The sequence below is a fragment of the Pan paniscus genome, chromosome 19, assembly GCF_029289425.2.
Source record: "Pan paniscus chromosome 19, NHGRI_mPanPan1-v2.0_pri, whole genome shotgun sequence".
Taxonomy (NCBI): Eukaryota; Metazoa; Chordata; class Mammalia; order Primates; family Hominidae; genus Pan; species Pan paniscus.
In genome coordinates this window covers 84,100,410-84,127,167 of record NC_073268.2, presented here as the reverse complement: position 1 = coordinate 84,127,167, position 26,758 = coordinate 84,100,410, and the positions used below count along the sequence as shown (strand labels likewise).

Here is a 26,758-nt window from a genome sequence, read left to right as displayed (position 1 = left end):
CTCTCACTATTCTTGACAATAATACAGAAGATGTTCTTTGCTCTATTCCATTAAAAACAAAAGGGGAATGAGGGAACAGCATAATGGTCCAGGAACCGCATGGTTTTTTATGCAGCCATTTAACTATTTTAATGAAGATCATATAATATGGAAGAATGTATATGTAATGCAAAGTTTAAAAACAGAATAAAAGTTGTATGCATATACATGCGAAAGTGTCTAGCACAAAGTAAACTAGTAAGGACAACAGCGTGGGGAATTTTTTTTTGAGACGGAGTCTCGTTCCGTCGCCCAGGCTGGAGTGCAGTGGCGCCATCTCGGCTCGCTACAAGCTCCACCTGCCGGGTTCACACCATTCTCCTGCCTCAGCCTCCCAAGTAGCTGGGACTACAGGCGCCCGCCACCACGCCTGGCTAATTTTTTGTATTTTTAGTAGAGACAGGGTTTCATCGTGTTAGCCAGGATGGTCTCAATCTCCTGACCTCATGATCCGCCCGGCTGGGCCTCCCAAAGTGCTGGAATTACAGGCGTGAGCCACCGTGCCCGGCCACGTGGGGGATTTTTTATGTGATTCATTTGTTTTGCTTTAGGCTGTTATAACATTAATGCAATTTTAAATGTTTTGGATTAATATATTTTAATCCTTATTCCATGCCAGTCATTTATTTTAATGAATCAGTGAAGTCACTTCTCCAAATAGTTACCTCCGAGAGCATTTGATCAGTTTGGATACAGCCCTACAATTAAAGTAATCCAAAAAGTATATGAAGTTCTAGACATCACACTAAAAATACCACAGATAGGCTGGGCACGGTGGCTTACGCCTGTAATCCCAACACTTTGGGAGGCCGAGGCGGGCGGATCATTTGAGGTCAGGAGTTTGAGACCAGTCTGGCCAACATGGTGAAACCCCATCTCTACTAAAAAAAAAATACAAAAAAATTAGCCAGGCGTGATGGCTTATGCCGGTAGTCCCAGCAATTAGGGAGGCTGAGGCACGAGAATCGCTTGAACACAGGAGGTTACAGTGAACCGAGATCACACCCCTGCACTTCAGCCTAGGTGACAGAGCAAGACTCCATATCAAAAATAAATAAATAAATAAAAATAAAAATACCAGAGATAGTGCCAGCAATTCATTCAACAAATATTAAGTGGCCATTTTGTGCAAAGCAATGAACAAGGTCCTTTAGAAATGCTTCCTTGTACTACAAACATATACAAATCAATGTGAACAATAGCTGCTACCACAATTTAAGAGGCCAGACGGTGGCAAAAAGCTTAGCAAACTGTTTCACACATTCACATTTACCTTATTTTTATGGCATACACTTTGTTCCCAACCATCCAATGAACATAATTTGTAGTCTTGTATTAGGTAATAGAAGTTAGGATTTCAGAACGTAATGGGAGACTTGGGGGAGACTGCTTGTTTTGAAGTTGAAAGCAGTACATTCAAATATGTAAGTAACAGCATAGAAAAATGTATATAGGGTTAACGTGCAGAGGTTTGTATTTAGGCTTTCCTGTAAGGTTAAATCCTGTTGTTTAAAACAAATATTCAGATAAGAATAACACTTTAAAACCATTCAAGAGCTGGGCATGGTGACTCATGCCTGTAATCCTAGCACTTTGGGAGGCCGAGGCAGAGGAATCACTTGAGCCCAGGAGTTTGAAACCAGCCTGGGCAACATGGCAAAATCCCATACCTACAAAAAATTAGCCGGAAGTGGTGGCATGCAACTACAGGCCCAGCTACTCAGAAGGCTGAGATAAGAGGATCACCTGAGCCCGTGGAGGTCAAGGTTGCAGTGAGCCGTGATCATGCCACTCATTCCAGTGCCACTGCATTCCACCCTCAGCAGCAGACTGAGAATATCACACACAAAAAAAGAAAATCAATATACTGGTAATGATTTTTTTTTAAGTAGTTACATGGATGTTCATTTTATTGTTTTCCTTGCCATGTTAAATATTATTTGACATTGACCGAAACCTTTTTTTTAAAGTAACTAAACATTTAAAATGAAGTAAAATAAATGAAAAAATAAAACAGAATAGGGGCCGAGCGTGGTGGCTAATGCCTGTAATCCCCACACTTTGGGAGACCAAGGTGGGAGGATCACTGGAGCCCAGGAGGTCGAGGCTGCAGTGAGCCCTGATTATGCCATTGCACTCCAGCCTGGGCAACAGAGTAAGACCCTACCTCAAAAAAACAAACACACACAAAAACAGAACACTCCTAATAGGAAAATCATTTTGAAGGCCTCTCTTAAGTGAGTGTCCACAACTAGTCCAGGCTCAGATTTCAGAGATGATTGGGTTAGAAACCTTAAAAAAAAAAATAAAAGTCTCCATGTTTCTCTTCCCTTGGGTTTATGTTTATGTCTCCAAAGGGGGATATATGTACATTATAATGACAACATGTAGGGAATTACCAAATTAATAGCCGGAACTTGGGAAAGATAAGACGGAAAATTAAGGGATGGGAATCTTACATAAAATGAATTATATACATTCAGGTGTAAAATCTTTGAGGAAAGGAAAATACCATTGGACATGAAAACAGGACCATTCTTTATTTTTTATTTTTTTATTATTTTTTTTAAAAATGTTTATAGGTTTATTTAACAATGTGAAGTAGTCCTGGGAAGTTGTACTTTGAGCAAGGTCCGCAAGCAGTATTCCTGCACTTCTCCAGTCATGCCCCAGCGCCAGGTCGGAAGCTGTCCACATGCGGGGATGGAGCCTGGCGTCCTGGGCCCACAAGGACAGGGCCCTGAATATGGACTTAGCAGAACAAAGTTGGGAAGGCAACTGCACTCACCCCTTGTGCCTCCTGTGGTACCTGCCCTTCACGGTTCCTGGTGGGGACACTCAGTCACCAGCTTCATGGCTGGACTCAGATGACACAACGCCAGGAAAAAAATTAAAAGCCCCATTACCCTTTCCAATGCCTAGATAAAATAGATGTCTAATAAAAACCTGCTAATAATCATTTATTGTTTGTTTATATACAATAGAAGCCTCTTTTTTAATGAGTGTGGGATAAGGACGATGATGGCCTATGGGGCTCCCTGTCTTACAGCCCTTGTCCTCAGGCCATGATTTGACCTCAGAATGATGGTGACTCTAGCAAGGCACTGGGAAGCCAGATTCTGCTGCATTTGTGTGCAAATCCTCTATGAGTTACAAATGGCTCCATGCATCAGCAAAACCTCTTAGTTCTTAAGAAAAGGGGACAGAAGAGATTTGGACACTGAAGAGAAACACAGCCATGCCTCAGCTCCCTGCTGGTAGGAAAATGTGTGCCTAAGGTTGCTTTTCTCTCAAGCTTCCATATTTTTGTTTCCTCTTGCGGAGCTGCCGCTGGAGCTGGAGCTTGTTGGTGAAGAACAGCTATCTCCAGCCCGTGTCCTCCGCCAGGGACCTCACGTCAGGAGTGATGGTGTCGCAGATCGACTGGACTATCTGTTCCCACAGTTTATCAGACATGCACAGCTTCTCCAATTCCTGCAAGGTGTGAGCACTTCTTGGTCTTGAATGTAGAAGATATTCTATTCTTCTGTTAACTTTTGCCATTGCACACCATAAAAAAAGAATGAAACCATGTCCTTGCAGCAACATGGATGCTGCTGAAGGCTGTTGTCCTCCTATCCCAAACAGCACCAGCCCTGGCCAGCCCTGTTGTGCTGTGGCCCTCTGTGTCCTGACTTCCTCCTTTGCAAATCTGTGTGATGTTTGACAAAGCCTAGCAATATCTTCAAGATCCAGATAAGAAATGATATTCAGGAGCAAATCGTCTGAGAGCCGTTCAAGGAAGTCAAATTTACCTTTGCACAAATTGATTACATAGTCTAATATTCTTGCACCAAATATTAAGGCAGTTTGACCTTGAAGATGTAAATTCTCTAGGAAGTCTTCATGGGTTTCTTTTGCTTCTCCAGGTTTTGTTGATCAATACTCACTCCTTAGAGAGATCTTCCACCATCCAAAGATTACCTCTCTGTTGAGTCAAAGTCCAAGTTTCTCAGGAATAGTGGTGAGTTCTCCATGTCATGATCTACTGGCCAGCATCAGGTAAGATGCCCTCCATCCCATCTGTAGTTCATTATCAGTTGCACAGGTCAAGGCTGCAGGATTCTCCTCCTGGTACCCTCTTGGCAACACTGCCCCACTGGTGGCTGCAGAAGAAGGTGCCTAATGGCTCCCTGAATACCGCAGGAGGCTAGGGGGCTGGGAGGGTGTCTTAACCTGTCCAGCCACCACCTCCTTTAGCAAAGTGCTGGGGATGCGAGGCACTTTAGATTTCTCGGCTGGCTCTCCCATTCATCTGCAGCCCTGTGAGAAAGGTCGGGGTGGAGGTTTGCTCAGCCACTGGTTTACTGACCTTCACTCCCCAACTTGATTGAAAGCTGAGGATGCCTCACGGGAAACAGGCATGAGCCACCGCGCCTGGCCTGTTTTGTTTTGTTTTGAGACAGAGTCTTACTCTGTCGCCCAGGCTGGAGAGCAGTGGCATGATCTCCGCTCACTGCAACCTCTGCCTCTTGGGTTCAAGCGATTCTCATACCTCAGCCTCCTGAGTAGCTGGGATTACAGATTATAATCTTACAATTACTTACAAGATTCTATAATTACTTACAAGATTATAATCTTACAATTACAAGATTCTATAATTAACTGCAAGATCATAATCTTACAATTACTTACAAGATTCTATAATTATTTACAAGATTATAATCTTGTAAGTAAAGAAATTCTGATACTGAGGGGAAACCCCCTGGCCCCTATAAAGATATCACAAGTCATTCTGGAGAAGATCTTTAAAGATAGCACCTTGTAGCCGGGCACGGTGGCTCATGCTTGTAATCCCAGCACTTTGGGAGGCCGAGGCAGGCGGATCACCAGGTCAGGAGATCGAGACCATCCTGGCTAACATGGTGAAACCCCGTCTCTACTAAAAATACAAAAAATCAGCCGGGCGTGGTGGCATGTGGCTGTAGTTCCAGCTACTTGGGAGGCTGAGGCAGAAGAATCGCTTGAACCCAGGAGGTGGAGGTTGCAGTGAGCCGAGATTGTGCCACTGCACTCCAGCCTGGGTGACAGAGTGAGACTCTGTCTCAAAAAAAAAAGAAAAAAAAAATAGCACCTTGAAAATTAAGAACATTCCATTCATTTCAAGTTTGATAGGGTTTGGTACAAATATCTACTTTACCAGGATAGTAGAAAATATGGCACTGGCTGGACACAGTGGCTCATACCTGTAATCTCAGCACTTTGGGAGGCCGAGGCAGGCAGATCACGAGGTCAGGAGTTCGAGACCAGCCTGGCCAAGATGGTGAAACCCTGACTGTAAAAATACAAAAATTAGCCGGGTGTGGTAGCATGGGCCTGTAATCCTAGCTACTCGGGAGGCTGAGGCAGAGAACTGCTTGAACCTGGGAGGTGGAGGTTGCAGTGAGCCAAGATCACAGCCACTGCACTCCAGCCTGAGCAACAAAGCGAGACTCCGTCTCAAAAAAAAAAACAAAAAACAAAACAAAAAAAACCATTGTGGTCTAATCCATATGTCTTTTTTCTGAATTCATTTGAACTCATTCGCTGCTATCACTGACAGTTTAAAGGCTGGGCGTGGTGGCTCACGCCTGTAATCCCAGCACTTTGGGAGGCCAAGGCAACATGGCAAAATCCCATCACTACAAAAAATACAAAAAATTCAAAAAATTAGCCGAGTGTGGGCCAGGCAAGGTGGCTCACACCTGTAATCCCAATATTTTGGGAGGCCAAGGCGGGCGGATCATGAGGTCAAGAGATCGAGACCATCGTGGCCAACATGGTGAAACCCCATATCTAATAAAAATTTAAAAATTAGCTGGATGTGGTGGCAGGCGCCTGTAGTCCCAGCTACTTGGGAGGCTGAGGCAGGATAATCGCTTGAACCCAGGAGGCAGAGGTTGCAGTGAGCTGAAATCACGCCACTGCACTCCAGCCTGGCGACAGAGCGAGACTCTGTCTCAAAACGAAACAAAACAAAAAATTAGCTGAGTGTGGTGGTGCACACCTGTGGTCCCAGCTACTCCAGGAGGCGGAGGTAGGAGATCACTGGAGCTCAGGCAGTGGAGCCTTCAGTAAGCTGAGATCACACCACCAAGAGTAAGACCCTGTCTCAAAAAATCAAAACAAAATTTAAAAAGCACACAGTTTAAATATTGTATGTAGGCATTGAAAACATTTTGGAGTTAATTTCTTTCTTTTTTTTTTTTTTTCTTGAGATGGGGTCTTGCTTGGTTGCCCAGGCTGGAGTGCAGTGGCATGATCTCGGCTCACTGTAAGATCTGCTTCCCAGGTTCAAGTGATTCTCCTGCCTCAGCCTCCTGAGTAGCTGGGATTACAGGCACACACCACCACGCCAGGCTAATTTTTGTATTTTTAGTAGAGATGGGGTTTCACTGTGTTGGCCAGGCTGGTCTCACTCTCTTGACCTCAGGTGATCCACCCACCTTGGCCTCCTAAAGTGCTAGGATTACAGGCATGAGCCACCGTGACTGGCCTTTGGAGTTAATTTCTAAGAAAAGGAAGTGGGCACAAGTAAGATGTATTTCATCTTAAGAACTCATTCAGAAATTTACAGTTTTGTTTTTTTTTTTTTAAGATGGAGTCTCACTCACTCTTGCCCAGGCTGGAGTACACAGGCGCGCTCTTGGCTCACTGCAAGCTCCGCCTCCTGGGTTCTCACCATTCTCCTGCCTCAGCCTCCCGAGTAGCTGGGACTACAGGCGCCCGCCTCCACACCTGGCTAATTTTTTGTATTTTTAATAGAGACAGGGTTTCACCATGTTAGCCAGGATGGTCTTGAACTCCTGACCTTGTGATCTGCCCACCTCGGCCTCCCAAAGTGCTGGGATTACAGGCGTGAGCCACCACGCCCGGCCAATTTACAGCCTTTTTTAAAAAAAATAGAGAGTGGGGTCTTTCTCTATTGCCAAGGCTGGGGTGCAATTGCATAATCATAGCTCACTGCAGCCTCGATCTCCTGGGTTCAAACCATCCTCCCTGCCTCAGGCTTCCTAGTAGCTAGGATTACAGGTGCATGCCACCACACTAATTTATTTATGTATTTATTTTTAGAGGGGAAGACAGCGGGGAATCTAGCTGTGTTACCCAGGCTGGTCTCTAATTCCTAGCCTCAAACGATTGTCCTTCCTCAGCCTCCCGAGTAGCTGTTATCAGCATGAGCCATTGCCCCTGGCTGAAATTTATAGTCTTTATGTATGAATTCATGAACATCATGAAGCTTTGCCCATAGCATTTCTGAAAGTGGAACTTGGCTCATGTGAATTCTCATAACAAAAGAGCAATTGCCAAAACAAGCAACTTTCTCTAAATAGAGGCGAAATAATAGTCTTACAGAGTAAATCTCACAATGTAAAAACATACAGAGTCAGTTCACTAAATATTCTCTAAAACATGCTTCCAACATGCTGTTAAGTGGAAAAAACCTTTATGATATAGTATTACTGTATAAATTCATCTCTTAACAGAAAAATATACCATATAGGCAGATTTAAAGTTTTATTTTTTTTTTTTTTGGAGACAGAGTCTCACTCTGTCACCTAGGCTGGAGTCCAGTGGTGTGATCTTGGCTCACTGCAACCTCTGTCTCCCAGGTTCAAGCAATTCTTCTGCCTCAGCCTCTCCCGAGTAGCTGGGAATACAGGCACCCACGCCACGCCCAACCAATTTATGTATTTTTAGTAGAGACAGGGTTTCACCATATTGGTCAGGCTGGTATCGAGCTCCTGACCTCAGGTGATCCACCTGCCTCAGCCTCCCAAAGTGCTGGGATTACAGGCGTGAGCCACTGCGCCTGGCCGATTTAAACATCTTAAAGGAAACACATGCAAGTGTAACTAGGGTTGTTTCTAGATAATGGGACCATGGGGATTTCTATTTCTTCTTTGACATATTTGTATTTTCCACTTTTTTCTATAATGAACATCTATCGTTAAAACAGTTAAGATACTGAGTATTAGTAAGATAAAATATGCAAATATAAAAGAAATAAAAGAAATATACCAAATGTCAACAGTGGTTGTCACCAGATGATGGCATCATCTGAGATTTTTATTTTCAACTTTTTTTTTTTTTAAGACGGAATCTTGTTCTGTTGCCCAGGCTAGAGTATAGTGGCACAATCTCGGCTCACTGCAATCTCCGCCTCCTGGGTTCAAGCTAGTCTCCTGCCTCAGCCTCCCAAGTAGCTGGGACTACAGGTGTGTACCACCATGCCAGGCTAAGTTTTGTATTTTTAGTAGAGACAAGGTTTTGCCATGTTGGACAGGCTGGTCTCAAACTCCTGGCCTCAAGTGATCCTCCTGCCTTGGCCTCCCAAAGTGCCGTAATTACAGGGGTGAGCTACCTTGGCAGGCAAATTTTCATCTTTAACGTCTATGTTTTCTGAATTTTCCACAAAAAGCATATATTAGAATTATATTGGTAATATCACATATTATATCACCTCATAGTAGATGAATGGGAAGAGGAAGATAAGTGGTTACAGAGTTAGAAGGGTCACTTCAATAAACTAAAACTAATAACTTCTCATTATCGTCAACTGCTATAGAGTCTTTCTTTTAAAGATGTGTAATTGTCAATAGCAGGATTCCTAAATGAAGCAGGTAAAGATGTGATTTGCAAGTAGCAATGACACCTTCATACTGGTCCAAATGGTAGAGGGGTTCCCTAACTCAACACTGCCCCGTTCCTGTGGTCAGAGCACCTCTCTCTGATGTCGTCAGGAACAACCCCTGGCCAAATTCAAGTGAGAAAACTGGAGCTTAACAGGGGTTCCTAGGGTTACTTGGATCCAAAGAATCAATTGCTGAAGTAGAAGTTGAGGGACGTGTGAGTCAAGAACAGCCTCTGTGGAAACAACTTCAGGCTTTTAGTTGACGATGGGCTCGGTATGAGTCATTCTAGTGACATGAGCTCTTGGCCAAAGAATTGCACTGAGGATGAGGGACATGATGGTGACCTGCTGCCAGCAGCCCAGCAGCCCAAGCCACAAGCAATACTTTCAGTTCTGGGTGTTTTACTGTAAATGGGACAAGGAGGAGAGGAATCAAAGTGCTTAGGGACGTCAAGTCATGTACCGCAAGGAATGTTTGGAGAAGCTGAGAAAGAAAACTCAGGGGGCGGGGCACGGTGGCTCACGCCTGTAATCCCAGCACTTTGGGAGGCTTTGGTGGGCAGACAGCTTGAGGCTGGGAGTTTGAGACCACCCTGGCCAACATAGCAAAACCCCATATCTACTAAAAAATACAAAAATTAGCCAGGTGCTGGCGCATGCCTGTAATCCCAGCTACTGGGGAGGCTGAGGCATGAGAATCACTTGAACTTGGGAGCCAAGATTGTGCTACTGCAGTCCAGCCTGAGCGACAGAGTGAGACCCTGTCTCAAAAAAAATAAAAAAGAAAAAGAAAAGAAAACTCAGGGGACCCTAACAGCTAGCTGCCTTAACATACCTGGTATGTTACCTGGTAAGCTATCAAGTTCAGGTCAATTAAATCTGTTCCATGTGGTTCTACAGGAAGTAGCCAGGACCAGTGTGGTGGAGCTGCAACTGGAATTATACTGAGACAGACCTTGAAACAGGAGAAAGGATTTTTGAGTAGTTTGAAATGGCGGAAGATACACTGGTCTTGAACCTGCTCCTCAAAGTGTGGTGCAGAATTGCAGCCTGGCTTCAGAGGACGCCTATTAGACAAGTACTAGGTCTCAGCCCCCAGCTCAGACCTACTGAATCAGTGCCTGCAGTTTAAAAAGATGCCCAGGGCCAGGCACGGTGGCTCACACCTGTAATCCCAGCACTTTGGGAGGCTGAGGCAGGCGGATCACCTGAGGTCAGAAGATCAAGACCAGCCTGACCAACATGGTGAAACCCCCGTCTTTACTAAAAACACAACAATTAGCCAGGCATAGTGATGGGTGCCTGTAATCCCAGCTACTTGGTAGGCTGAGGCAGGAGAATCGCTTGAACCTAGGAGGCGGAGGTTGCAGTGAGCCAAGATTGTGCCACTGCACTCCAGTCTGGGAGACAGAGTGAAACTCCATCTCAAAAAAAAAAAAAAAAAAAAAAAAGATACTTTGCCTGAAAACATAATGAGCATATTTGAAAATGTCAGTAGCATACACTTTTAAAAATAAATGTAAATAAGTAAATAGAGACAAAAGACAAATCTCCCATGTAGTGTTCCAGATAATTTCGGTAGATACTCCACCTCCTAACTCCCACTCTTTATACATGGGTTGTACATGGTGAATGACCAAAGAGGATGGTATGGAAAATGGGGGAAAAAAGAGTAACTTTACAGTGGAGAAACTGACAAACACTACTTCAGCCAGGTAATTAATAGCAGAGAGAGCAAGCGTGTATGTCCTGTGTTTCTCAACTTTGCTGACACCCCGTAGTCTTGTGGGGAACAGTCTGGTGAAGCATAAAGATCTTAGATCTGGAGTCGGCCAGCTCTGAGCTCCAATCCTACCTCTGTGTGCTCTTGGAGCAGTCACTCAACCTTATTGAGTCTGTTTCCCCATCTGTGAGAAGAGGATTAGAATGCAGCGATGAGGCCGAGTGCAGTGGTTCAAACCTGTGATCCCAGTACTTTGGGAGATCAAGGCAGGAGAATCGCTTGAGCCCAGGAGTTCAAGACCAGCCTGGGCAACATAGAGAGACCTCCATCTCTACAAAAAATTTAAAAATTAGCTGGGTGTGGTGGTGCACACCTGTAATCTCAGCTACTTAGGAGGCTGAGTGGGGAGGATTACTTGAGCCTGGGAGGTTGAGGCTGCAGTAAGCTATGATGGTGCCACTGCACTGCAGCCTGGGTGACAGAGTGAGACCCTGTCTTAAAAAATACATGACATTAAAAAAGAAAAAGAATGCAGTGACGTCTGTCTGGCCCTTAGCAACTGTGAGTGCTGTTGGAATCATATTCTATTTGAAGGCAGCTCCAAAGTACTGGAGTGGAGTCAGGGGTGGCTTTGCAGAAGGGTCCTGCTGTTGACACACTTTCCCTCGGGCAGATCCCCTCATACTGCCAGACTTTCCAGTCCTTCACTCATTCTTCACTAAAGCTGCAAGGGGCCAGGGTGAGATGGCTCACGCCTATAATCCCAGCACTTTGGGAGGCTGAGGTGGGTGGATTGCTTGAGATCAGGAGTTTAAAACCAGCCTGGCCAACATGGCAAAACCCTGCCTCTACAAAAAAAAAAATACAAAAATTAGCCAGGCGTGGTGGTGTGCGCCTATAATCCCAGCTACTCCAGAGGCTGAGGCATTAGAATTGCTTGAACCCAGGAGGCAGAGGTTGCAGTGAACTGAGATCGCGCCACTGCACTCCAGCCTGGGCGACAGGGCGAGACCCTGTCTCAAAAAAAAAAAAAAAGCTCCAAGGTCAAGGGCTTTTCAGACCCTCTTGGTCCGTTTGGTTAGGGGGTATTTTCACAAAGCTTTGCCTGTTAGCTTTATGGGACCCGGAGGGCATACTTTATAGAACACAATTTTCATACCAGTGTCTCTAACCACAAACCCCAAGAGTCTGAACGTTGAGACACTCAGGAAGTTGAAAGGGACCTCTCCTCTTCAGAGGCCCGGCCCAGCTCACAGGAATGGCATGCATCAAAAGGCAGGAAGTCCCTCACAAGTCTGTCCTATCAAGCCACCAGACACTGGTTACCTTTATGTGGCTGCACAACAGGCTGAGTTCCCAGGGAGGGGCGAGGTGGTCTGGGGCCTTCAAGCCGTGGTGGAACCCACGCCTGAGAAGCGAGGCCTGCTGCTCCCACCACAGGAAGCCTGGCCCCCGCCAGCAACAGAGAGACTCAGAGCCCGGGCCTCGATGCCCTCATGGGATAAGTGGCATTTTGGTTCCTGTTTCCTTCCCTCTCTGTTTTTCTTTTCATAGATTCTCCATGCAAATATTAAACATGTCCTACAAATCTCAGGAACCAGCACACAGAGAAACACAGAGAAGAGTGAGTGGCCTTCTTCCAAGACCTGGTTTATCAAAGGTCTGAGGCAGTCCTGATCCGCTGCTCTCCTCCTGCTGGCTGAGCCTCGCCGCTGGCTCAGTGGCCCAGGGTGCCAGCTCCCTTTCCTGGGCCTCCCGGGAAAGGGGAGGGAGAAGGTTGAGGGAGCAAGAGGGTCCCAGGGCTGCCTCCAGGGCTGGCCTGGCAAGTTGCAGCTCTGCCCCCTGGGGATTTCCCTGCAGCCAATGGCTGTGGAAGAGGAAAGGAGAGGACCTTTTGATGTGGTGGAGAAGCATCACTGTAGAAGGAAGAGGAATGAGTAACAGGTTGGCCAGGGAACCATGGTCGGGCATGGTGGCTCCTGCCTGTATTCCCAGCACTTTGGGAGGCCAAGGTGGGCCGATCACTTGAGGCCAGGAGTTCGATACCAGCCTGGCCAACAAGGTGAAATCCCTCCTCTACTAAAAGTACAAAAATTAGCCAGATGTGGTGGTGGGCACCTGTAGTCCCAGCTACTCGGGTGGCTGAGGCAGGAGAATCACTTGAACCCGGGAAGTGGAGGTTGCAGTGAGCCGAGATCGTGCCACTGCACTCCAGCCTGGGCAACAGAGTGAGTGAGACTCTGTCTCAAAAAAAAAAAAAAGTAAAAGGTTGGCCAGAGAGCCTTGCTGGCCTCCTGAAGGCAGCCAAACATTAAACACACCTGCAGTCACAGAGTCCAGCTTAAGGAAGAGGCAGACCAGAAAGTGAAAGTGAAGAAAGAACAGGAGGAGAGATGGGTGGGGGCGCGGATCAAGGCAGAAAAGGGAGGCAAAAGGCAACGCTCCTAGGGACAGAGAGTGGTGACGTGCCAGCTTCTGTTCGTTAAAACCCTGCTCTGGATCATGAACACTGCTAGGCAATTTTGTTATGACAGCTCCTTGCATCCTCCCAGCATTTTACAGCTAAGGAAACTGAAGACCATGAGGTTAAATTCTTCACCCAAGGCCCACAGCTAGGGATTAGCAGAATCAGCATTTAAAGCCAAGGCTGCCTGACTCCAATGTCACACCCAAACTCTTCCTATCTCTCTGTTAGCAGTTCTTAGTTGCTGGGGATTCAGACTCTATTTTGTTGCTTGTATAGTTCACTATAGCTCCCCCCACTGTGGCCACATTGCAGCCTGCAGAGGCAATAAAAGGGAGGGGAAGGTATGCATTTCCTCTAAGGGCACAGCCCAGTGGCTGAATACATCATTTCTTCTCACACTTTACACACTGGAATGTCGTCATAAGAGCCACATCTGGGGGCAAATGGATTATAGGTAAGCCTGAGAGGTTGCTCCCCTCGGCCCTTCAGGCAGACCTGAGATAATGGGTGTCTCTAGCCACAGGCAGCAGGTTCATTACCCCAGCACACCATGCAAAGGAATGACTTTCTCTAGGAGTATCGTCCTGTGCAAAAATTGGGCTCCACTGACCTAGAAGACTAAAACTAGGTGGCCTAGAAGTCTGGAAAAAGAATAGGAAAACATTCCCATGGTGTTGTCGGTGGGAAAAAATGGATATCAAGGACAAGAGTGATGGTCAGGCATGGTGGCTCACATCTGTAATCCCAGCATTTTGGGAGGCTGAGGCAGGCAGATCACTTGAACCCAGGAGTTTGAGACCAGCCTGGGCAAAATGGCAAAACTCCGTCTCTACAAAAAAATATTTTTAAAAATTAGCTGGGCGTGGTGGCATGCACCTGTTGTCTCAGTTACTCAGGTGGTTGCAGAGGGAGCCTGGGAGGTCAAGGCTACAGGGAGCCAAGATTGCACCAGCACTACTGCACTCCAGCCTGGGTGACAGAGTGAGATTCTGTCTCAAAAAAAGAGTAAAAAAAGGACAAGAGTGTGAAGACAAACTCCATCAACTTTCACAAAAAGATAATCATCAATACAGGGACATTTCTGCCAAAATTAATTGCAACTTGGGAAACCCTTCTTTAAATTGGTGAGAAAATAAGAAAAAGGCCTGGTGCAGTGGCTCACCCCTGTAATCCCAGCACTTTGGGAGGCCAAGGCAGGTGGATCACCTGAGGTCAGGAGTTTGAGACCAGCCTGGCCAACATGGTGAAACCCCGTCTCTACCAAGAAATGCAAAAATTAACTGGATGTGGTGGCACATGCCTGTAATCACAGCTACTTGGGAGGCTAAGGCAGGAGAATTGCTTGAACCCGGGAGGGGCAGGTTGCAGTGAGCCAAGATCGCACCACTGCACTCCAGCCTGGGGGACAAGAGTGAAACTCCATCTCAAATAAATAAATAAGAACAAAGATTTTAAAATCCTAAATAGTATGTGTGTGTGTGTGTATATATATTATATATATATAATATATATACACTATATATAATATATATACACTATATATAATATATATACACTATATATAATATATACACACTATATATAATATATACACTATATATATACATATATTTATATAAAGTGAATTCATTAGGGAATTTTTAAAAATTAAAATGATCAAGTAAGATTTATCTCAGATTAGCAGGGGTTACTACAACGAAGGACATCCCCTCAAAATAGAATCCTGGAAAATGTGTAGTGGGGATGGAATGGGTCAAGTGCAATCAATGGCATTCAGTGGCATTAAAATCACACAAATTATCAGCAGTGGCATGGGATGAAGGGTAGGTATAGAGGATAAGGCACTGGGATTTGGAATGGCTTGGGCACTTAGACACTGTGACAGTGATGGTCATTATAAAGATTATAGAGAGTCACTTGGCCTCTCTCAACAGCACTGGAGAGATTACACAGGGAAAAGGAAAAGTCAAAAGCTATGAATGAGGGCCTGGCACAGTGGCTCATGCCTGTAATCCTAGCACTGTAGGAGGCCGAGGTGGGTGGATCACTTGAGATCAGGAGTTCGAGACCAGCCTGAGAAACATGGCGAAACCCAGTCTCTACAAAAAAACACAAAAATTAGCTGGATGTGGTGGCTCGTGCCTGTAGTCCCAGCTACTTGGGGGGCTGAGGCAGGAGAATCACTTGAGCCCAGGAGGTGGAGGCTTGCAGTGAGCCGAGATCTCAACACTGCACTCTACTGGGTGATAGAGTGAGATCCTGTCTCCAACAAAAAAGGAAAAAAAAAAGGCCGGGCACGGTAGCTCATGCCTGTAATCCCAGCACTTTGGGAGGCCAAGGCAGGCGGATCACCTGAGGTTGGGAGTTCGAGACCAGCCTGACCAACATGGAGAAACCCTGTCTCTACTAAAAATACAAAATTAGCCAGGCATGGTGGCATGTGCCTATGATCCCAGCTACTCGAAAGGCTGAGGCAGGAGAATCGCTTAAACCCGGGAGGCGGGGGTTGCGGTGAGGCCAGATCATGCCATTGCACTCCAGCCTGAGCAACAGGAGTGAAACTCCATCTCAAAAGAAAAAAAAAAAAGCTGTGAATGTTGAACTGAGAATGCAATAGACAGCAAGAAAGGTTTGGTGGCATCTTAGAAGGAGACTTCATCTCCTGTACTTTCAGGGTGGATATGATGGAAGACTCAGTCCAGGGCCTCATTGTTCATGTAAGAGCTCCAAATAAATGCTTAGGAAAGGGCATAGTGGGGACGTAGTGGGACCTTGAGACTTAGAATAGGAGCATCTAAGTGGTCACAGACAAGGCTGAGACTTTGGCACTTTTGAATTCTCAAATCCTGTCTGTTCAGGTAGGTCCTCCCGTGTAGAGGTAACCAACTTATCCCTGCCTAAGGGACCTTCTGTGACTGCACCTAGGACAGTTGCTTCACTAAAAAGGGACACCAGATCTTCTCTTCATTCCTCCAGCATCAAAAGGAGAGTTAGATCCCAACATAGCCCACTTGGGCAGTACAAGGCCTGCTCTAGAAAAAGAATGTCTATACACTAAAGTAGTTCCAAGACCTTGCCAATTCAAACCCACAAGGCTCTTGGGAGCACGTGTGGAGTGGATTCTAAGCATTGTGTTAGCCGAAAGATGGTAAATACAAGGCTTGGCTGGGCACAGAGGCTTGCGCCTGTAATCCCAGCACTTTGGGAGGCTGACGCAGGCAGATCACCAGGTCAGAAGTTTGAGACCATCCTGGCCAACATGGTGAAACCTGTTTCTACTAAAAATACAAAAAATTAGCCAGGTGTGGTGGTGGATGCATGCCTGTAGTCCCAGCTACTCAGGAAGCTGAGGCAGGAGAATCCCTTGAACCTAGGAGGCGGAAGTTGCAGTGAGCACAGATCGTGCCACTGCACTCTAGCCTGGGCAAAAGAGTGAGACTCTGTCTCAAAAATAAATAAAAGGCTTGATTGGGCTGAATTGACTGATACACTCACCCAGGTTTGGGCTTTGGAGTTGGCATGAATAATCTACAATGGCTAAGTCGGGACTTGACTTATAGAGACCTGAAGTTCCACCACCCAGAAGCAGCTGGCTTAGAAAGCGGTGAAATGGCTGCTGAAAGTTAATTTACAGGGTTAGCCTAAAGACGACACCCCGTGGGCTTCAAGTGTTGGCCTACAGGATGCAGTTATGTCTTTTAAAAGATGCTAACATTTGGAGTTGTCTCCTTCGTAACTATAAAGTGTACACCTAGAGGCCGGGCAAGGTGGCTCACGCCTGTAATCCCAGCACTTTGGGAGGCCGAGGGGGGGTGGATCAGGTGGTCAGGCGTTTGAGACCAGCCTTACCAAAATGGTGAAACCCCATCTCTACTAAAAATACAAAAATTAGTCAGGCATGGTGGCAGATACCTATAATCCCACGTATTTGGGAGGCTGAGGCAGAAGAATCGCCTGAACCTGAAAGGCAGAGATTGCAGTGAGCCAAGATCGCACCACCACACTCTAGCCTATGACAAAGCAAGACTGTCTCATAAAGAAAAAAAAAAAAAAAACGTACATCTAGGAAACAGGATGAAGGAGTAGCTGCTCTCACTCTTACACGTAAGAACACTCTCGAACTCTCACTGCCCATCCCTATTGTGTCCGGAATTGGTGGGTTCTTGGTCTCACTAACTTCAAGAATGAGGCCGCGGACCCTCTCGATGAGTGTTACAGTTCTTAAAGGCAGAGGTGTCTGTAGTTTATTCCCTCTGATGTTCAGATGCATTTGGAGTTTTTTTTTTTTCTGGTGGGTTCCTGGTCTCGCTGACTCAGAAGTGAAACTGCAGACCTTCACGGTGAGTGTTAGAGCTCTTAAAGCTGCACATCTGGAGTTGTTCGTTCCTCACGGCGGGTTCGTGGTCTCGCTGGCTTCACAAGTGAAGCTGCAAACTTTTGTGGTGTTACAGCTTATAAAGACAACGTAAACCATAAGAGTGAGCAGTAACAACACTTACTGCAAAGCACCAAAGAACAAAGCTTCTACACTATAGAACAGGACACATGCAGGTTCCCACTGCCGGCTTGCGCAGCCTGCTTTTATTCTCTTATCTGGCCCCACCTACATGCTGCTGATTGGTCCATTTTACAGAGAGCCAATTGGTCTGTTTTACAGAGAGCTGACTGGTCCGTTTTGACAGGGTGCTGATTGGTGCATTTACAATCCCTTAGCTAGACACAAAAGTTCTCCATGTCCCCACTAGATTAGCTAGATACAGAGTGTCTATTGGTGTATTTACAAACCCTGAGCTAGACACAGAGTGCTGATTGGTGCATTTACAAATCTTGAGCTAGATACAGAGTGCTGATTGGTGCATTCACAATCCCTTAGCTAGACATAAAGATTCTCCAAGTCCCCACCAGACTAACTAGATACAGAGTGCTGATTAGTGCATTCACAAACCCTGAGCTAGACACGGGGTGCTGATTGGTGTGTTTACAAACCTTGAGCTAGATACAGAGTGCTGAGTGGGGTATTTACAATCCCTTAGCTAGACATAAAGATTCTCCAAGTCCCCACCAGACTAACTAGATACAGAGTGCCCATTGGTGCATTCACAAACCCTGAGCTAGACACAGGGTGCTGATTGCTGTGTTTACAAACCTTGAGCTAGATACAGAGTGCTGTTTGGTGTATTTACAATCCTTTAGCTAGACATAAAGATTCTCCAAGTCCCCACCAGACTCAGGAGCCCAGCTGGCTTCACCCAGTGGATCCCACACAGGGGCCGCAGGTGGAGCTGCCTGCCAGTCCCGCGCTGTGCGCCCGCACTCCTCAGCCCTTGGGTGGTGGATGGGACTGGGCGTGGTGGAACAGGGGGCGGCGCTCCTCGGGGAGGCTGGGGCCGCACAGAAGCCCACTGCGGTGGCGGGGAGGTTCAGGCATGGCAGGTTGCACGTCCCTTAGCCCTGCCCCGCGGGGAGGCAGCTAAGGCCCGGCAAGAAGTCGAACACAGCAGCTGCTGGCCCAGGTGCTAAGCCCCTCGCTGCCCGGGGCTTGCGGGCCGGGGGCTGCTCCTAGTGCGGGGCCTGCCGAGCCCACGCCCACCCGGAACTCGCGCTGGCCCGCAAGCAAGCGCAGCGCGCAGCCCCGGTTCCCGCCCGCGTCTCTCCCTCTACACCTCCCCGCAAGCTGAGAGAGCCGGCTCCAGCCTTGGCCAGCCCAGGAAGGGGCTCCCACAGTGCAGCGGCGGGCTGAAGGGTTCCTCAAGCGTGGCCAGAGTGGGCGCCAAGGCCGAGGAGGCCCCGAGAGCGAGCGAGGGCTGCAAGGGCTGCCAGCATGCTGTCACCTCTCGCTATGACCTTGGATTTGGGAGTTTGAATATTCTAGTGCCTACGGTGGGGACTGTTTCTACCAGGGAATTGTACTACCATGGTCATGGTTCTGATAAATTGGAAGCTAAGGCTTTCCTCAGGCCATCTGGACATACTTATGTCATTGATCCAGCAGGCACGGAAGGAAAGACAAATATCTTTCCTTTTGGCCACCCAACACCTGAACCTTCTTCCTATATCTCTAGGGTACAAGCAGATGACCTGGGCTCAGCCATATGAAAACACTCAGCGCCTGGCCAGGAGTGGTGGCTCACGCCTGTAATTCCAGCACTTTGGGAGGCTGAGGCAGGAGAAGCGCTTGAACCCGGGAGGAGAGGTTGCAGTGAGCCGAGACGGCACCACTGCACTCCAGCCTGGGCAATAGAGCAAGACTCAGCCTCAAAAATGAAAAAATAAAAACTAAAAACACTCAGCCCTAATTCGAATGGAACATGAGTTGCCCCACCTGCAGTGGCATAGGATAGAGTTCCTGGAGCAGGTGCAGCAGTGCTACTGGCAGTCTGAAGGCTTCAGTGCTGGAGAGGTGGGAGGAGAAGCAACAGCATCTACAGTTCAGAGAACCAGTCTTCCCCGTAATTCAGAGAGATGCCACTCTCCTCCTCATGAATCATCTTACCGCTAAAGTTGATTCCTATGGCCTGCGACTGACAACTCTTATTGAAGCTGTTGTACTGTTCTCTATTTCTCTGTTTTTGAAGTATTCCATAATAAAGAAAATGAATAAGGAGGAAAGATGCAGGATCATCTTAATAAAAGCAGAAAAAGCATGCAATAACATTCAACATTCATAAATAACAGTAACAGGCTGGGCGCAGTGGCTCACGCCTGTAATCTCAGTACTTTGGGAGACCGAGGCGGGCAGATCACAAGGTCAGGAGTTCGAGACCAGCCTGGCCAATATGGTGAAACCCTGACTTTACTAAAAATACAAAAGGGTGGCTGGGCACGGTGTCTCACGCCTGTAATCTCAGCACTTTGGGAGGCCGAGGCGGGCAGATCACGACGTCAGGAGTTCAAGACCAGCCTGACCAACACAGTGAAACCCCGTCTCTACTAAAATACAAAAAGTTAGCCGGGCATGGTGGCAGGCGCCTTTAATCCCAGCTGCTCGGGAGGCTGAGGCAGGAGACTCGCTTGAACCCGGGAGGCAGAGGTTGCAGTGAGCTGAGATTGCAGCACTGCACTCCAGCCTCGGCGACAGAGGGAGGAGACTATGTCTCAAAAACAAACAAACAAACAAAAAAACAGTAATAACAAATTCGTAGGAAACAGACTAGCTGCCAACTTCCTTAACATGATGAACATTTTCTATCAAAACACGCAGGAGAAATAATAATGGAAATGTGGAAGCCTTCTCTTTAAGAGCAGAAACAAAGAATGAAAGCCCATTGTCACCATTTCTATTTAACATTGGAGGGCCAGGCCGGGCGCGGTGGCTCATGCCTGTAATCCCAGCACTTTGGGAGGCCAAGGTGGGTGGATCACTTGACGTCAGGAGTTCGAGACCAGCCTGGCCAGCATGGTGAAACCCTGTCTCTACTAAAAATACAAAAATTAGGCAGGCGTGGTGGCGGGCGCCTGTAATCCCAGCTACTCAGGATGGTGAGGCAGGAGAATTGCTTGAACCCAGGAGGCAGAGGTTGTAGTGAGCTGAGATCGCACCACTGAACTCCAGCCTGGGCAACAGAGCAAGACTCCATCTCAGACAAAAACAAAAAAAATCCCATTTACAATAGCAACAAAAGTTATAAAAGGCTTAAGAATAAATCCAGCTGGGTGCAGTGGCTCACACCTGTAATCCTAGCACTTTGGGAGGCCGAGGCAGGCAAATCACTTGAGGCCAGGAGTTTGAGACCAGCCTGGCCAACATGATGAAACCTCTACTAAACCAAAAAATTAGCCAGGCGTGGTAGTGTGCACCTGTAATCCCAGCTACTTAGAAGGCTGAGGTGGAAGGACTGCTTAAGCCAGGAGGTCTGCAGAGGCTGCAGTGAGCCATGATGGTGCCATTGCACTCCAGCCTGGGTGACAGAGCCAGACCCTGTGTCAAAAAAAAAAAAAAAAAAGTGTAGTATTTGTTCAGGGAGAAACAAAGAACCTAGTGGAACAAAATATAATCAGAAAATGACCCATGCCATATGAAAATAATATATGGCAGAGAAGACATTACAGATCAGTGAAAAGAAGATAGTGGTGCTGGCCTAATTAGTTACCCAAATGGAAGAAAATAGTTTGATCCTTACTTCATAGCATACACAAAAATAAATTATAGGTGAATTGAAGACCTAAATGTGGAGGCAAAACTCCAAAACGGGTAGAAAAAATACATAGGGGATTTTGTTTATAGCAGAATAGAAAAGAGTTTCTCAAATAAGACACAAAAAGGATAGACTATAAAATTATTTTAGAAACTTCTTACCAAAAGAAATAAAGGAAACAAGAAGGAAAATTTAAAAGCCATAACAACAGTGAAAATAAAGCCACAGACTTTAAGATTCATTTTCAGAAAATTTGTTTTAAACTCCTATAAAATCAAGAAAATAACAAACAACCCAAGTGGAAAATGGGCAAAGGATATTAAAAGGAAACTCACAGAATGGTCAAGGGCATGTGAAAAGAGCCTCCAAACTCATTAACAGGGAAATGAAACTTAAAACAACCCGGAAAGACCACTTTGTATCCCTCAGCTTGGCAAGAGCTTGAAGGACTGACAATGGCAAGTGTTGGCAAGGACACGCAGAAATGGGAACTCACACACACTGCTGGCCAGAGTGTAAATTATTACAGTCACTTTGAAGAACAATTTGGCCATAGCTAGTAAAATCAGTGGTGAACAAATCCTTCAGTCCACCAGTTCTGCTTCCGGATATACACCATAAGCTCACACACTTGCCCGAAACGGAGTAAACAACAATGCCCATTGTAACTCTGTCTGTACTAGTAAAAAACTGCAAAACAACTCAAATATTCATCAACAGAAGGCCAGAGAAACAAGTTGCATACAGTTGAAAAAAAAAGAACGAGAGCCACATATATCACTATGGATAAATTTCAAAAACAAATTTGAAAGCATGCTGAAGTTTTTGTTTTGTTTTGTTTTGTTTTGTTTTCAGACTGAGTCTCGCTCTGTCACCCAGGCTGGAGTGCAGTGGCACGATCCCGGCTCTCTGCAATCTCTGCCTCCCAGGCACAAGCAATCCTCCCACCTCAGCCTCCTGCATAGCTGGGACTACAGGCACGCACCACCACACCTTGCTACTTTTTTGGTTTTTGTTTTTTTGTTTTGTTTTGTTTGGAGATGGAATTTCACTCTTGTTACCCAGGCTGAAGAGCAATGGTGCAATCTCGGCTCATCGCAACCTCCACCTCCTGGGTTCAAGCAATTCTCCTGCCTCAGCCTCCTGAGTAGCTGGGATTACAGGCACCCACCACCACGCCCAGCTAATTTTTGTATTTTTAGTAGAGATGGGGTTTATGCAGGTTGGTCAGGCTGGTCTCGAACTCCCGACCTCAGGTGATCCACCCGCCTCGGCCTCCCAAAGTGTTGGGATTACAGGCGTAAGCCACCATGCCTGGCCAAGTTTTGTTTGTTTGTTTGTTTTTTGGGTTGTTGTTTTTTTTTTTTTTTTTTTTGGTGGAGACGGGTTCACCATGTTGATGGCTTTCTCAAAATCTTAAACACAGAGTTGCCCTATATCACCTTATGACCCAGCAATTCCACTTCTGGCTATACATCTAAAAGAATTGCAAACATACATTTACACAAAAAATTGTACACAAATGTTCATGGCAGCATTATTCATAAACGCCAAAAAGTGGATATAACCCAAATGCTCTTCAACTGACAAATGGATAAACAGAATGTGGTATCTCCATACATTGGAATGTTGCTTGGCAATAAAAAGGAATGAAGTACTGATCCATGCTACAACAGGGATAAACCTTGAAAACACACTAAATGAAATAAGCCAGACACAAAGGACAACAGAGAGTATGATTCCATGTATATAAAATGTGCACAGTAGGCAAGTCCATAGACACAGAGAGTAGATGAGAGGTTGCCTAGGGCTGGGGAGGAAGGGATCAGTGGGGAGTGACTGCTAATAGATGCTCAGTTTCTTTTAGGGAATGAAGAAATCTTCTGAAATTAGATAGCGGTGATAGTTGCATAACTCTGTGAATACAGTAAAAGTACTGAAATGTACAGTTTACAAGGGTTAATTTTATGGCACGTCAATTATACCTCAATTAAAAACACACACACACGGAGAATCTTATGTTAAAGTTTGTGGCCTGCTCTGCCCATTTCTATATCGCCTCCACCATTTGCCCCTAGAAGGAAGTTCAGGACAGCACAATGGGAGTGTGAGCTGCACACTGTTCAAATGCTTGCCCTCCTACAAAGACCCTGAGGAAATGAAGCTGGAGCCCAGTGTCAGAAATCCAGTTTTATAGGCTGCAGTGTGGTCATCAAGAATGTTTGTCCCTGTCTCCTATAGCCAAGCAAATGTTTAATTGTAGGAAACAAGTGAGCTTTGGAGTGGCATATGTTGGTTTAAAATGTTATTCCACATTTTATTTTATTATTTTATTTTATTTCATTTTTTGAGACAGAGTCTTGCTCTGTCGCCCAGGCTGGAGTGCAGTGGCATGATCTCGGCTCACTGCAGCTTCTGCCTCCCAGGCTCAAGCGATTCTCATGACTCAGCCTCCTGAGTAGTTGGGACTACAGGCATGTACCACCACACCTGCCTAATTTTTGTTTTGTATTTTTAGTAGAGACAGGGTTTCACCATGTTGGCCAGGCTGGTCTTGAACTCCTGGCCTCAAGTGATCCACTCGCCTTGGCCTCTGCAAGTGCTAGGATTACAGTTGTGAGCCACCATGCCCAGCCTAAATGTTACTCCATATTTTAGATCTGCTTAACTACTCCAAATTTACTTATAAGACTGCTATAGTCATGTCACAAAGTCATGGTAGTTTCTTGATAAGCAGTCGTTTTCATTCATTTTGTAAGCAGATCTGAATGCTGTAGTATTTCAAATGTCTAAAATATTTGTAAATAAAAATATGAGGCCAGGTGCAGTGGCTCATACCTGTGGATCCCTGCACTTTGGGAGGCTGAGGTGGGAGGATCACTTGAGCCTGGGAAATCAAAGCTGCAGTGAGCCGTTATCATGCCAGTGTACTCCAACCGAGGCAACAGAGTAAGACCCTGAGAAAGAGAGAGAGAGAAACGGAGGGAAGGGAGGGAGGGAGGGAGGGAAGCAGGCAGATGGGGGACTGGGCGAAGTGGCTCACACCTGTAATCCCAGCACATTGGGAGGCCAAGGCGGGTGGATCACCTGAGGTCAGGAGTTCAAGACCAGCCTGGCCAACATGGAGAAACCCCATCTCTACTAAAAATACAAAAATTACCCGGGCATGGTGGCAAGGCCTGTAATCCCAGCTACTCAGGAGGCTGAGGCAGGAGAATCGCTTAAACCCAGGAGGCAGAGGTTGCAGTGAGCCAAGATCAAGCCGTTGCAGTGAGCCAAGATCAAGCCATTGCACTCCAGCCTGGGCAACAAGAGTGAAACTCTGAATCAAAAAAAAAGACAGATGGGGTTATTCATTTTTATATGTCAGAATATAACCTCATCATAAGTTGAGGAACATCTGTATAAAAATATATTAACGAGATACCCTACATTCATTATCCTTTGTATACCAAGTCTTACCATGTGGATTTTGCACTTCCCACACATCTCAATATGGACCAGCCATATCACATGCCCCCTGCCAGATGCATCTAGTGGCTTTCACATCGGACAGCTCCACACTAGAATGACAGTAAGGCACAGAACCAGACAGTCCCCCCGCTTCCAGCTCCTGATCAACCACTTGTAGCCATGGGAGCTTTGGAGAGTGCCTTAATAGTTATGAATCTAGGCTAGGTGTCGTGGCTCACACCTGTAATCCCAAATCTTTGGGACGCCAAGATGGACGGATAGCTTGAGGCTTTTTTTTTTTTTTTTTTTTTTTTTAGACAAGAGTCTCGCTCTGTTGCCAGGCTGGAGTGCAGTGGCACGATCTTGGCTCACTGCAACCTCCGCCTCCCAGGTTCAAGGGATTCTCCTGCCTCAGCCTCCCCCTGAGTAGCTGAGACTACAGGTGCGCACCACCATGCCCAGCTAATTTTTCTATTTTTAGTAGAGACAGGGTTTCACCATGTTGGCCAGAATGGTCTCGATCACTTGACCTCATGATCCACCCACCTCAGCCTCACAAAGTGCTGGGATTACAGGCGTGAGCCACTGCGCCCGGCCAGCTTGAGTCCAGGAATTCAAGACCAGCCTGGGCAACATGGTCGAAACCCTGTCTCTACTGAAAAAAAAAAAATTAGCCGGACATGGTGACACACGCCTGCAGTCCCAGCTACCCCAGAGGCTGAGGTGGGAGGATCATTGAACCCCTAAAAGTCAAGGCTGAAGTGATCCAAGATTGCATCACTGCACTCCAGTCTGGGTGATGGGAGTGAGACCCTGTCTCAAAAAAAAAAATAGAAAAGCTCTGAATCTATGGGTTCTAGCCCTGGGAAATTCTGGATAACATGGAGTTAAGAGTTCACCTGCCTCAGGTGAGATAATGTAAAACTAGAAAGGTCCATACCATTGTGATGTCTAATTGAATGTATTTATCAAAACAGTACCCAAATGCAGTATGTTCAGAAACCTTATAGTGTTAGGTAATAATAACCATAAACAAGATAAAAAATATGGGCTGGGTGTGGTGGCTCGCACTGTTATCCTAGCATTTTGGGAGGCCAAGGCAGGAGGATCACTTGAGGCTGGGAGTTTGAGACCAACCTGGGCAACATAGCAAGACCCCATCTCTATAAAAAAAATATAAATATAATATACAGATATATATATTTTATATATATACATATATTTGTACATGTTAAAGTGGGGTGAGGGGTGCAGGGAGGGTGGAAAGGAGAAAGTCATAATATTAAGCATCAGTAGGCCGGGCGCAGTGGCTGATGCCTGTAATCCCAGCACTTTGGGAGGCTGAGGCAGGCAGATCACGAGGTCAGGAGATTGAGACCATCCTGGCTAACATGGTGAAACATCATCTCTACTAAAAATACAAAAAATCAGCCAGGCATGGTGGCGGACGCCTGTGGTCCCAGCTACTTGGGAGGCTGAGGCAGGAGAATGGCGTGAACCCGGGAGGCATAGCTTGCAGTCAGCCGAGATTGCACCACTTCACTCCAGCCTGGGCAACAGAGCAAGACTCTGTCTCAAATATATACATATTTATATATATTTTTATATTTATTATATATAATATATATAAATTTATTATATATTATATAATATATTTATTATATATAATATATTATATATTTATTATATTTATTATATATTATATATAATATATTATATATTTATTATATTTATTATATATTATATATAATATATACTATACATTTATTATATATTTCATATATAATATACTATACATTTATTATATATTTTATATATAATATACTATACATTTATTATATATTTTATATATATTATATATAATATACATTGATTATATATTTTATATATATTATATATAATATACATTGATTATATATTTTATATATATTATATATAATATACATTGATTATATATTTTACATATATTATATATAATATATATTTATTATATATTTTATATATATTATATAACATACATTTATTATATATTTTATATATAATATATAACATATATTTATTATATATTTTATATATAATATATAACATACATTTATTATATTTTATATATAATATATAATTATTATATATATTTTATATATAATATATAATTATTATATATATTTTATATATTTTATATATAATATAGAGTTATTATATATATTTATATATTTTATATATAAGATATAGTTATTATATATATTTTCTATATAACATATAATATATATTTATTATATATATTTTATATA

At 45.1% G+C, this 26,758-nt stretch overlaps 1 pseudogene; it reads right to left on the bottom strand.

The window, feature by feature from the left end:
* Positions 1 to 1,990: 1,990 nt before the first annotated feature.
* Positions 1,991 to 19,370, bottom strand: LOC134729434 (F-box only protein 36-like; annotated as a pseudogene).
* Positions 19,371 to 26,758: the final 7,388 nt, after the last annotated feature.